The following is a 10352-nucleotide window of genomic DNA, read 5'->3' as shown; positions in this document are numbered from 1 at the left end:
TTGTTGTTTTTCTTTCTGAAATGCAGCTGACCAATGGAGCACTAGGTTACATTTTCCAGGGACAAAAGAAAAGGGACATTTTCCATGGACAAAAGAAAAGGGACATTTCCTCTTTAAGAGCGGTGCTGCACTACGTCTTCTAGATCGCACCTATGCGAAGCAGATGTCTGAACATAGTACATGTCTGTACAACAAACTTCAGAACCCTACAAGATGAAGTCAGCAGTTCCATTCTTGATGTTGTTGTTTGAGAGGGAGGGGGCTGAAAAATCACTCTTTTTGAGGTACCGCCCCTGCCAGTATGTCTGGGGTATAAGTAAGATCACTCACATCTTTAATTCACTGATTGAACCTTAGCTGTTGACTTACAAGCAGAGAGAGGGGAATTGGATTATTAACGGCAGTACATAGGACCAAAGGTTCTGAAAGAAAGGTACGTAGCAAATATGTTTGGCATTTCATTTTGATTAATCAGCTGAGCAAATGGTTCATCCAGAATATCAAAAAACTGCTCTCCCAGCTGCAATCAGATGGCTCACACAGCACCAAGACACCCCCCAATATAGCAGCATCTCCCTCTGCAGCTTTGTACTTCATTCTCTTTTTTAACAAAAGATAAATATACGGCAGAGCCATAAAATATAAACTTGCTGTGAAGTTTCAGTTATGTGAGAGGATAAATCATAGTGAAATCTCCTGCAATGAGAAAAGCCAGGGCTTCCAGAGAAACCGCTACACTTCTGACATGCTCCTCACATTTTTTTGAGCTGAACTCAATTTTTCATGATGCTGATCAAGCAAAAGAGCCAAGCAAAATGTTCCTCACCCACTCACCTGTTGGGAGTAATGTTTTTGACAGGCAAATGGATATTTTGCCTGCACCGTGAAGTGTTTGCAAGGCTACCTTAATATGAGAGGTGGTCTTGAGTTGCCCCAGCCAGTGCTTGGGATACAGCATGCATTTGCTGAACAAGACAGACCAAAATCAGAAAGGGCAGAGAAATGACGTTTTACACTCAATTTAACTATCTCACAAGTAATGGTGTTTGTCAGCTAAAAGGCAAACTGTGATTCAGCTGCTCCCAGTTTTATGAGGTTAAACTGAGCAGGTTAACAGAGAGGGCAAATGTTGGTTTAATGACAACATTCATTTCTGAGAACCTCTGGGATGGGATGGGCAATTGGTTTTCCCTCCTGTTTTTGAACTACCAGCCTGTTTCTGAAAATGTAGAGAGCGGTGATTTGTGTGCATCCTTTGTAATTGTAGAGAGCTGTGAGTTTTGTCTCCTACTGGCTGCTAGAATTCTTAAGTTAGATGGGGAAAAGAGACATTTCTTGATGAGTGACGGAGAATGAACTCTGCTTTTCTGATTCAGGGGTCTCTAACTTTAAATATACTCGATAGTTTTCATAGCTGCTTTCAATATTCTCCTTATCTCTTTTCAAGCACCAGCAGCACTTTTATAAATATTGTACAAGGTATTAGTTCAAATTTAAACAGGAGGTATTTTTATGAAGTGCATAATATTCTTAAACTTAAACAAATTGATTTCACTAACAAGGACCAGACCTTCTCTATTTCTCTCTCCTTTTTGGCATGTGGGAAAATTAACAATATATTAGGAGATTAGACCAACAGTCTGCCTTTCAAGTGACTTTGAGTCTTTCATTTTATTGAAGGAAAAAATTAAACAAGACATTATCCAAGTATCCAAAAGAGGCTGGATTTCTCCTCAGAGAGATAGTGGGAGATACCGATAGCTCTCCAGTGTGTGTTGTAAATGGAAAGAAGCTGGTTTACTTGAATATTATTGAATATTTTAAAGGGGTTCTTGTGTGAATTACAAAATAGCTGTATTTGTTCACTTAAACATCCTACCAGTTTGAAAGATTCAAGATTCAAGATTCCAGGGGTAGTGCCTGTTTTAAGGCTAGGGAGTCTCTCTCGAAACATGTTGAATCTTTAAAAGCGTAAGAACATTTTTAAGTCTCGCCCATGCAGACACCGTACGGAAAACTAGATATTTGTTTAAACGGCTGGTTTTCTATTAATGGAACAGGGTGATAACTATCATTAATGTTTTTCACTTCAATTAAAAAACAGATTAATATGAGCATTTAATATTACATTTTCATCCTCAGTGGCCCCAAAGCAGTTTAAAACGGCTGATTTATATGCCATCTATGCAGTGCACAAATGTGGAATAAGAGGGGCACAATCCTGCAGCACATATAAATTAGCCAGCGATTACAAGTGTGCTAGCTGCTTCACAGAACATAGAAGGTGCTTTCCTCAGAAGAGCTTATAGTCTAATGGTGTGTCTACAGTGCAATCAGGAGGCATGACTGCAGCATGTGTAGACATAAGTGAGCTAGCTTTGATTGAGCTAGCTTGCTAAAAATAGCGGTGCAGCTACAGCAGCAGGGGTGGAGGCATGGGCTAGCCATCTGAGGTGTATTCCCAGGATTCAGGGCAGGATGGTATTCAGACCGCTAGCCTGTTCCACTGCCTGTGCCACCGTGGTTATACTGCTATTTTTCATGAGTTAGCTTGATGGAAGGTAGCTTGGGTCTGCCTAGACATGCTGCAATCATACCTCCTGACTGCAGTGTAGACATATCCTAAGAGTCCAATCCTGAAAGCAGGCACACGAGTCACTTTACACACAAGTAGTCGCATTGAAGTCAACCGGACTTCCACTGAACTCCTCGTATGACCCATTAAAATTGGGTTGGATTTATTTTCAGTTCCTTAATCGGCCAGCAGAAAATTCTGCCTCATATAGGCCCTGTCCCGGTCATCTGATATCTACTATATCTCTATTTGATGACCACTCTGTGTGTTTTTCTTTTTGCAGAAGAATAAAGAGCTCAAACTGCAAAACAAAAATGAATATCACATGTGTGGACATGTGTCATGAGTGGAAACTCTGAAAGGTAGGGCAATAGGTAAAAAAATAATAAGGCCAGGTGGTTGAAAGACAAACTCAATCATTTTGATCTGCTCCAGGAGGTGAAAGGCAATCCACCTTATAAATTTCACAGTAGTAAAAAGGAATGAGAAAAGCTATGATAATCACAACTCTAGCGTCAGTCTCATTCGACCAGCTGAACAATGTTACATCCATAAAACTTCTTGCTGCATGAACAAAGCCGTAAATCTGGAACTGCCATGCAGCCACATGTGGATTTTACAGACACTGGCTGAAGCTAATGAAATCTTTAGTTTTTGATTTTGTTTTTAAGTTTGATTATGATAAACTACTAACGATCAGGCTTTTACAGCCACATAAGTACAAACAGATGGCCACCGCACAGAATTAGATTTACTTTACCAAAATATAATGCCATCATTTACAGTTTTTCCCTCAAAAACTAAATCAGACCAAGATCAATTGTGTGGATCATACACATCATTATGTCCCAGAGAGATAGTCTTGCCCTAAACAGCACGTAGCAAAAGGGATTACAAAGACATTAGCTTTCAGTGAGTGCACTACTTGGAAACGTGAAAGTGACGGCTCTTTATCTTTAGAAATGAGGAGGTATTGAAGTGACCTTATTAGAAACCTGGAAAATTATGAAAGGGGATTAATGATCCCATGGTGATTTTTTGAATGCTGAAGGGTTCAAAACTGGCAGGATACTGCAGTATAAATCTAACTGAAGCACTAATTTGGGAATTGTACATGTTTTCTACCAGCCGCACAGATGGGTTTTCTTACGTATTTAGAAATGTGTCTCTTGCCCATTGCTGTCAGAGCAGCACAGTTACATAATGACAAGCAAAACAATAATGCTATAAAATGCACATAAAATCAACCCCAATCTTACCAGCACGGCATCGCTGTGTGATGAGAAATATTTTTCCAGCCATTGACCCCAAAACCAAAAGCCAGAGTGAATAGCTGTGTCTTGCACTGCATCTTCAAAGCTGCAAAGCTCTGGCTCTGCAAAAGTCAATTTCATAACCTGGGCCTCCCTCTGCCCTCCAACAATGCTCTGCCATAAACACCCAGGGATAAAACACTGTGAAGAGACAGCAAGAGTATTCCAGCCAGTTGTTACGGCTGTGACTATAAACATAGCTCCGTTGATGCTAAAAAGGACTATGACCATTTTTTCTGTGCAATTTCTTACAAGCTCCTAGGGTATGTCTACACTGCAAATTAAGGTGTGACTGTGACAGAGGTAGGCATACCCACACTAGCTTTAATTTAGCTAACATGAGTAACCACAGCAGTAAAGATGTGGCAGCATGGCTTTCAGCATAGGCTAGCAACCTGAGTACATACCCAGAGTCCCCTGCGGGCTTGAACAGGGGTGGCTAGCCCATGCTCAAACCTGTGCCATCACGTCTAGACTAAAGCTAGGGTAGGTATGTCTCCGCTGCAAATTAAGGTGCAAGTGGAATAGGCACAGTTCTACGACTATTACACCTTAATTAGCAGTGCAGACATGCCCTTAGAGATGATTTCTCTTCTATGGAAATCGTAATTAAATGCACATCTGCATGTTTCTGCACACGCACAGACACCTGCCAAACTGAAGCTGCCAACTCTTACACACATAAAATAGGGTTCACTTAACTGATACAAGCTGTGAGAGATTCTTTGTTTTTCTGCTTTCTCCATTGTTGGTATTAGTGACGCGTGTATCTCCAAACAATTAAAAGGTTTGTTTCCGATGAGCCCCCTCTCCAAGAATTCACATTTCTCTGAACCTTACCTTCTTGGGCCTGATGGAGCACTTCACTACTCCAGTTTTTTGCCAGGATAATTCCATCATATTAACTGAAGGAATAGCTCTAATCTAAAACTGCAGCAGTGTAGTGGTGAATCAGTCCCAAATGTGGTTTCAACGCTGGGCAGGTAATTAGTGTTCTTGTAGGATTTCCAGCAAGTCCATTGCTATAGGAACACAGGAATTACCAGATTGATTCTAAAAGAGGATGAAGGTGCCAGGCAAAAGAGGTTCTTATTTTTCCCAGTCTACTTTTCCCATCCTTTCTCTGCACTGAGCAGCGAGGACTGATCCTGCTCATGTGCATGCTAAAGGATTGACCTCTCATCATTCAAATTGTTCCTTAAAACAAACTTCTTTTGTAATGCCTACCAATGCTAATGCACCAAAGCAACAGGGCTCAATCCTGTTCCCATTTAAATCAGTGGCGGTTTTGTATTTGGTTTCACCAGGAGCAAAACTGTGACCATGGTGCATCAGAGTACAGAGACAGAGATGGGCTCTGTTTTAAGACTAGACTGTCTTTTAGCTATGCAAGGGTACTTTGAGTCTGAAGGTACTGTCAGTCTAATTTAGCTTGTAAATTACTGGGCATAGGGGCTCTTTCTCTTCATCTATAGCTATGTCCACAACAGGAGAAAAAGATGTGTTTTCAACATATGTTAGCTAACACATTGTAAACCTTTTGTGTAGACAAGGCAATTTGCATTTAGTATGTGCTATCAACCCTAGGCTCCCTCATAGGGTTTATCTCAATCAATGAAGGTCAGGTCTACACTAGAAGCACTACATCAGCTCAGCTGCACTGCTGTAGCATGCAGCATGTGAAGATGCTCTGTGCCGTCAGGAGAGCATCTCCTGCTAACATAGCAGCAGTGTGGACAGCGCTTAGATTGGTGTCACTTGAGTTGCTTGGGGGGGGGGGGCGGGGAGGGAAATCTTTTTCACACCCCTGAGCAATGTAAGTCAGATTGACGTAAGTGGTAGTGTAGACTGGCTCTCAACTGAAACTGCCTTGTCTACACTTGAATTTTAACAAACAAGCTAACATGTTTTAGTTAATATTAGGGCTGTTGATTAATCGCAGTTAACTCACACGATTAACTCAAAAAAATTTACTGCGATTAAAAAACCTAATCGCAATTAATCGCACTGTTAAACAATAGAATACCAATTTAAATTTATTAAATATTTTTTGATGTTTTTCTACATTTTCAAATATATTGATTTCTATTACAACACAGAATACAAAGTATGCACTGCTCACTTTATATTATTTTTATTACAAATATTTGCACTGTAAAAATGATAAACAAAAGAAATAGTATTTTTCAATTCGCTCATACAAGTACTGTAGTACAATCTCTTTATCGTCAAAGTGTAACTTACAAATGTAGATTTTTTTTTGTTACATAACTGCACTCAAAACCAAAACAACATAAAACTTTAGAGCCTACAAGTCCACTCAGTCCTACTTCTAGTTCAGCCAATTGCAAAGACAAACCAAGTTTGCTTATATTTACAGGCGATACTCCTGACTGCTTCTTATTTACAGTGTCACCTGAAAGTGAGAGCAGGCGTTCGCATGGCACTTTTGTAGCCGACGTTGCAAGGTATTTATGTGCCAGATATGCTAAACATTCATATGCCCCTTCATGCTTCGGCCACCATTCCAGAGGACATGCTTCCATGCTGATGATGCTCATTAAAAAAAAAAAAAAAAAAAAAACACAATGAATTAATTACATTTGTGACTGAACTCCTTGGGGGAGAATTGTCTGTCTCCTGTTCTGTTTTACCAGCATTCTGCCATATATTTCATGTTATAGCAGTCTCGGATGATGACCCAGCGCATGTTCGTTTTAAGAACACTTTCACAGCAGATTTCACAAAACGCAAAGACGGTACCAATGCAAGATTTTTAAGGATAGATACAGCACTCGACCCACGGTTTAAGAATCTGAAGTGCCTTCCAAAATGTGAGAGGGACGAAGTGTGGAGAGTGCTTTCAGAAGTCTAAAAAGAGCAACACTTCGATGCGGAAACTATAGAACAGGAACCACCAAAAAAGAAAATCAACCTTCTGCTGGTGGTGTCGGACTCAAATGATGAAAATGAACATGCGTTGGTCCACTCTACTTTGGATCATTATCAAGCAGAATCCGTCATCAGCATGGATGCATGTCCTCTGGAACGGTGGTTGAAGCATGAAGGGACATATGAAACTTTAGCACATCTGGAACGTAAATATCTTGCAATGCCGGTACAATAGTGCCATGTGAACGCTTGTTCTCACTTTCAGGTGACATTGTAAAAAAGACGTGAGCAGCATTATCTCCTGCAAATTGTAACCAAACTTGTTTGTCTGAGCGATTGGCTGAACCTGAAATAGGAGTGAGTGGACTTGTAGGTTCTAAAATTTTACATTGTTTTATTTTTGAATGCAGTTTTTTTTGTACATAATTCTACATTTGTAAGTTCAACTTTCACTATAAAGAGCTTGCACTACAGTACTAGTATTAGGTGAATTGAAATATACAGGTTTCTTTTTTTTTTTACAGTGCAAATATTTGTAATCAAAAATAAAGTGAGTACTGTACACTTTGTATTCTGTGTTGTAAATGAAATTAATATATTTGAAAACGTAGAAAACATCCAAAAATATTAAATAAATGGTATTCTGCTATTGTTTAACAATGCAATTAATTGCACAATTAATCACAATTTTTTTAATTGAGCAATAAATCGCAATTAATTTTCTGAATCACTTGACAGCCCCAGCTAATATGTTAAAAAAACACCTTTTATCCAAGTGAAGACAAGTTCTGTGATTCGTGCAGCTCCAAACAGACTACCAGCACCCAATAAATAACAATAACTCCCAAACTAAAATCTTTCTTAAAATCAACTTCTGGTTGAAAGTGTTTTTTCACTACCCATTGAGTCCAGCTACCAACGCTATCCCACTACGCTATCTAATCATGGACCAGATTGGCCTTTTTTTTACCCTGGTGCAACTGCAGCCAAGTCAATGAGGATGGAACTGAAAGAAGACTTTGCCCCATGTATCCATGAGAGGCAACTATTCTTGGAGTAATGAGAGGTGGTTACAAAACAGGATCTCTAGCTTGTAGAATCTCCAGCTAACATTATGCACGACTAATGCACAAACAGAAAACACAACGAGTAAGAATAACATAACTAGAAAAGGATCCAAGGTGTTCCCTTCTTTGATCAGGTATTTATTGTAGTCTCCCAGATGTGTGAGCTTCGAAAAGTTCCACCCTCTTTATCTGTGGGGAGAACAAACTCCTGTCCCAAGTGTACCTGGAGAAAGCAGTGTATGTGTGTGTGTGGGGCGGGGGGGGGGGGATGCACAGTGCATTGTGTGAACCAAGGAGTAAGAAATAGAGTCTGAGCCATATGGCGGGGGGAAAGTGGTATAAATGATGTGGATGAGTGAAGAAGAGAGAAAGAAGGACTGATGGAGAAGAGAAGAGAGAAAAAAGCAAGGGTTGATGGGGAGGCAAGATAGTAAACAAGACTGAAAAAGAGAGGAAGGGGAAATAACAGGATGGAGGGAGAGAGAGAATGAAGTACAGAAAAAAATATACTGCAGAAAAATAAAATTGTGGGACAAAACAGAAAAAGAGAGAAGAAAAGTTAAACCAAGATATGGAGATAGTGGAAAGAAAAGAGGAACAAAGGGAAACAAAAGGGGAAGAGAAAGAAGAACAAACACAAAGATATTGTGTGTTTTTAAACATCGACATAATACGGAAAATAACACCAATGCATGCACCAGACACCGACAAAATAAAACATGGGTGGGGTCAAACGGAGGAGGAGGGACACACATCCTGAACATTGCATAGCACAGCTAAATACCGACGGAGGGTGCTGCAAATGCTGCCCGGCCAACCTGCCTCTTCTACGGCTATCCCAGCTTGCTTTGCAAGGGGACTGCTGAGTTTTATTCCTGAGATACATAAAGGAGCAAGCCTCTGTCTTTTTTTAAAAGCCCCCTGAGAAATTCCAGAAGGGATTAGAAATTCCGTATAACCCTGAGATAAAAACTCTGTGCGGCCGTGCATTGGGAATCCAACTGTGATTCCAAGCCTTTGTATTACCTTTCTGAGGAGGGAAGATCCATTACTTGTGACGTCCATGTGGCCATGAATCCTCTGCATTTAGGTTACCTTCCACTCTGTCCACTTCTTCAGCCATATCCCAGCATGCCGTTTCATTTTGACCTTTTAAACAAACACACTTTAAAATACTATTTCAATGGTAAATTGTTGTTACTTCAAATCACCACCCACTTACCCCACAGAAAAATCCAAACAGTTGGTTACTTTAAGTTATCGGCATCATATTATGTCTTATTTCCTCCCAGCATCAAATGCTGTCCAGCTACCCTGAGGCAGGAAGTACAAATGTCTTTCTGCTGAGGTAATAGGGTTGGTGCTTCTCCAGATCCAGTCTTGGAGGCCATGATTGAGGGAAAGACAGCCATTCAAATGCACATTGGGTAGGAGACTTCCTTTTTCTGTGTAAGGAGAATGGGTTCTCATGCAGTACAGCCAGGTTCTGCACCCAGTCACTCAATCTTGCAGGACTTGGGCTAGAAGATTTTTGCCAGCATAAACCCAGCTGCAGTGTCTCCTCTCCCAGGCTGGCCACAGGGGACCAGTGCAGCCCTAAAATTCAGTAGGCCTAACAAGAAAGGGGACGTGGTGAGGGCAGCCAAGCAATGTGCTCATTCGATGAACAACCAATGCTGCCGATGATGAAAAACCCGTGAGGGGTACAGCACCAGGGGTTGAGTTGGGGCAGCATGGTATAATTTAAATCTCCCTGAAACAGCTTTGATGCAGATGAGCGAAGAAAGGAGAGGACTGATGGAGAAGAGAAATGAAAGCCAGACCTGGTCGGGAGGTGAGACACAAACAAGACTGAAAAAGAGAGGAAGGGGAAAGAACGGGATGAAGGGAAAGAGAATGAAGTACAATCAGCTGACTTGCGGTGTTTGGGGGCAGGGGGAGGAGCGAAGACTCGGTGCGCGGGCTCCCCCTCCCTTCCCTGCCTCCTGAATGCCACAAGCCAGCTGATTGCCCGGGCAGGAGGCAGGGGAGAGAGGGGGGAGCCTGCGCGCCGAGTCCTCGCTCCTCCCCACTCTCCCCTGAACGCCGCAAGCCAGCTGACTGCCGCGGGCAGGAGGGAGGGGGGAGGAGGAGGACGCAGCGCACCTCCCCCCCCCCCGCCTCCTACCCATGGCAATCAGTTGGCTTGCGACGTTCAGGAGGCAGGGGAGGGAGGGGGAGTCTGTGCGCTGAGTCCTCGCTCCTCCCCCGCTCCCCAAACACCGCGGGCAGGAAGCAGGGGAGGGATGGGGGAGGAGCGAGGACACGGCATGTAGAATAAAGGGGGAAAAGGGGGGGAAGAAGAGGCGGGTTAAGGGTGGGGGCTTGGGAGAAGGGGTGGCGTGGGTGGGCCGAGGGTTGAGCCACCCGCCCCTGGTGCTTGCAGAGTAGGGGAAGCTGCCGCTGCTGCTGCGCAATGTGCTTCTCCTAGCCTACAGCGCCTTCAGCCTCCTTGCCAGCCTCATT

General features: G+C 42.2%; 1 protein-coding gene across 1 annotated transcript in view; it reads left to right on the top strand.

The window, feature by feature from the left end:
- The first annotated feature begins 352 nt into the window (after positions 1-352).
- ASIP (agouti signaling protein) overlaps positions 353-10352 on the top strand; it is a 51146-nt gene continuing 41146 nt past the window's right edge. Inside the window, exon 1 of the mRNA XM_054046286.1 lies at positions 353-433. The gene's annotated coding sequence lies outside the window, so the exon portion shown is untranslated. The remainder of the gene's footprint in view (positions 434-10352) is intronic.

Source organism: Malaclemys terrapin, chromosome 12 (genome assembly GCF_027887155.1).
Source record: "Malaclemys terrapin pileata isolate rMalTer1 chromosome 12, rMalTer1.hap1, whole genome shotgun sequence".
Classification (NCBI taxonomy): domain Eukaryota; kingdom Metazoa; phylum Chordata; order Testudines; family Emydidae; genus Malaclemys; species Malaclemys terrapin.
This window is presented reverse-complemented; position numbering and strand designations above follow the sequence as displayed.